Source organism: Nannospalax galili, unplaced genomic scaffold, assembly GCF_000622305.1.
Source record: "Nannospalax galili isolate Female #2095 unplaced genomic scaffold, S.galili_v1.0 scaffold976, whole genome shotgun sequence".
Lineage (NCBI taxonomy): Eukaryota > Metazoa > Chordata > Mammalia > Rodentia > Spalacidae > Nannospalax > Nannospalax galili.
In genome coordinates this window covers 1991389-1994642 of record NW_008339381.1, presented here as the reverse complement: position 1 = coordinate 1994642, position 3254 = coordinate 1991389, and the positions used below count along the sequence as shown (strand labels likewise).

Below are 3254 nucleotides of genomic sequence, written 5' to 3'. Positions count from 1 at the left end.
AGATAGACAGATAGATGATAGATAGATAGATAGATAGATGATAGATAGATAGATAGATAGATGATAGATAGATAGATAGATAGATAGATAGATAGATAGATAAAAATAAAATGGGAATAAACCAGACTAAAGACATTAAAGATTTCTACAATAAAAAATTTAAATCTTTGAAGAAAGAGACTGAGGAAGACACTCCTTAAGGAGATGGAAAGACCTCCTGTGCTCATGGATTAGTAGAATTAATAATATGAACATGACCATCCTATTAAAAAGAATTTATAGATTCGATGCAATCCTAATCAAAATCCCCATGACATTCTTCACAGTCTTAGAAAAAAAAATCCTGAAATTCATATGGAAACACAAAAGACCCTGGATAGCCAAAGCAATCTTGAGCACAAAGAGTAATGCTGGAGGGATTGCTATATTAGATCTCAAAGTATATGACAGAACTGTAGTCATAAAAACAACATGGTATTGGGACAAAATAGAAATGTAGATCAATGGCACAAAATAAATGACCCAACATGAGTGCACACAATTTTAGCCAACTGATATTTGACAAAGGTGCCAAGAACACTGCACAAAAGTCAGCTCCAAATGGATCAAAGACCTCAATGTGATACCTGAAACTGTTATAAGAAAACATAGGTAGTACCCCCACATGATATAAATGTAGCAAACAACTTTGTAAATCGGACATCAGCCACTTGGGAATTAAGGTCAACAACTGACGATGGGACCTCATTAAACTAAAAAGCTTCTGTACAGCAAAGGAAACACCCAGTTAAGTGAAGGGGAAGCCCACAGAGTGAGAGAAAATGTGCACCAGCTACACGTCTGATAGAGGATTAATATCTACCATGTGTGTTGCTGAAGACTATCTTACAAGAAATACAGTGTCAGACAAGAGAAACCTCCCTTCAAGTGGTTGGTCAGAGTAGCCCAAGAGACTCCCAAAATAACACAGGCTATTGCCTCAGCCCTTGATTGCTTGCCAGAACTTGAAGGTAAGATGCTATCACTGAAGACAGGACATACTTTGGACACAGGACTTAGAGCAGTAGAGTTGGAAGTGACCTGGAAGCCTCCTCTCTGAAGACTAGCTCTCATAGTATCGGAGGATACTATGCAAGTTGCTAAGGGAGGAAAATCAATCAGTGGTCCTTCCTTTGGGTAAATCCTAATAAGCATAACAATGACTGGTGCAGCAAACTATCTCTATTGGTATATTTTATTTTATCTTGGGGTAATAGCTATCTAATTGGACTTAAAGTCCACTCAAAGGGAGTAAATTCATGTGTGGTGCTGTAAACATAGCCAAATACACGTGGTTGTAGAGATCATAGATCCCAGAGAAAACCCTAGGTCTGTTACATTCCTAAGCAAACATGATATCTTTTTTTCTTTTTGGTCTTTTTGAGACAGGGTCTCCCTGTTGCCCCAGCTGGCCTGGAACTCAGTATGTAGATCAGAGTGGCTTTGATTTCACAGGGATCTGCCTGCCTCTGCCTCCCACATGCTGGGATTAAAGGCATGCGTCACCACACCCACCTGCAAACATAATATCTTACCATATGTTAAATATGTAGCCTTTTATTGCAGACAAATGTACCTCTCATCACTCATCAAAGAAGCTTCTTTTTGCAATGGGCAGAGACTATTACAAAGTTCCACAACTGGTCAGACACAGAGAATCAGTGTCTGTGAGATGCCCAAACCTAAGTGACACATTTACAATGCAACCTCTACATGTAAGACTCAGGAAACATAGCAGAACAGGGGGCAGACAGAATACTAATGCATCTCTCAACTCATCAGCAGCGCTTTCTCACGCAACAGGTGGTGATCAACTGGCCAAAATGTAGAGAATAAGAGACTGCGGAGTATGTGTCCCTGGATGGGACAACTCCTATATTAAACCTCACCCACCCAGGGCTCAGGGACCACTGGGGAAGTGGAGGCAGAGAGACTAAGAATCAGGGTTGGTAGATGACTACAAGGAAACAGTCTTCTAGGCCCTGGAAACTTGCTCATATGAACATAGAGCAGTGGTAACAGTACGCACAGCACCCAAGCAAACTTTACAAAACCTCAGCATAAACCCCGGGGAAATGGGTAAGAAGCCCCAGCCTTAACTGAAGAACTCTTGGTAACTGATCACTGCTGGGCGAGGGAGAGTTGGTCTTCTTTAAGGGAGTGATCCTAGGTAGGCTGACCAGGCTCCAGGACATCTGGGGATACAAGCTTGACTCAGTAAGTCTTGCATATATGACATAATGCATGAAATTCTGAGGGGGTGTTATGGAGGTTGTAGATAGGGGAGGGGATCTAAATAGGATTAAGATGTATTGTATGAAGTGCATAAAAATTCAGTAAAAAAATAATAGGAAAAAAAGAATCAAGTCTGGAGGAAACACTTGACTTTCCATGTTCCATGTCCTCATGGATCAGTACAAAGCTAGAGGCTTGGGAACCCCTGCTGTGAGCACAGGGTGAGAGAGGCAGCCGAAGAGTTGGAATGTATGAGCCCTGAGATAGAGTATTGAGACTTCTTGGTTTACTCCTTCTCTCTATTAAATAGGTGATGGCAGCTGACCTTTGATTGACTGTTCAAGGGCTCAGATGAAGAATAAGTCCATTTGGAATGAATGGAAACTCAGGCCAAGAAGATGCTGTTCTAAGAGCATGACTATCAAGGGCTTGAGACCTTGACTACCTTCCTCCAGAGACTGCTGCCACCCTGCTGTGTGCCAAGTATGCCTTGAGGAAGGCAGCTTTCCCCAAAAGGCCTGCAGGAAAAGCCTTTGTCCTCATCTGTGGTAGGGCTGAGACATCAAATAGACCCTTAACCAGGGCAGAACACCTTAGTCAGAAAACTGCAGATAAAGCCAAAGTCAGCTAATTTACCTAGATAGCAAGTAGGAAACCACTAGATATTAATGTGTGATGTCACACCTTGAGTCCATTGTTCTGTTCCAAACCTTGCACAGTGCCTGGCATGTAAGTCATACTCTGAAATCCTGGTGAATTAATTCATGAACATTGCTTAATGTATGACATATTGGCATTTATAAAATGAACAGAAATACCAGGAAAATGCTAATAAAGGATGAAAGCACTTTCAGAGCTGACCATGGATAACATGGACTTCACAACCAAACATTTGAGTCATTGAAACTTTTTTTTTTCACATATATTTTCCTATACATTATTCAAATTGCTTTATTTATAAATGTTTATATACTTTATTT

At 40.7% G+C, this 3254-nt stretch overlaps 1 protein-coding gene across 3 annotated transcripts in view; it reads left to right on the top strand.

Annotated features, from left to right (window-relative positions):
• The window catches only part of Trdmt1 (tRNA aspartic acid methyltransferase 1), a 50681-nt gene that overhangs the window by 26061 nt on the left and 21366 nt on the right, over positions 1–3254 (top strand). The window contains exon 2 of one of the 3 annotated variants that reach the window (XM_029563958.1): positions 2585–2757. The exons of the other annotated variants lie outside the window; for them this stretch is intronic. The gene's annotated coding sequence lies outside the window, so the exon portion shown is untranslated. The remainder of the gene's footprint in view (positions 1–2584; positions 2758–3254) is intronic. 3 annotated transcript variants of the gene reach the window in all.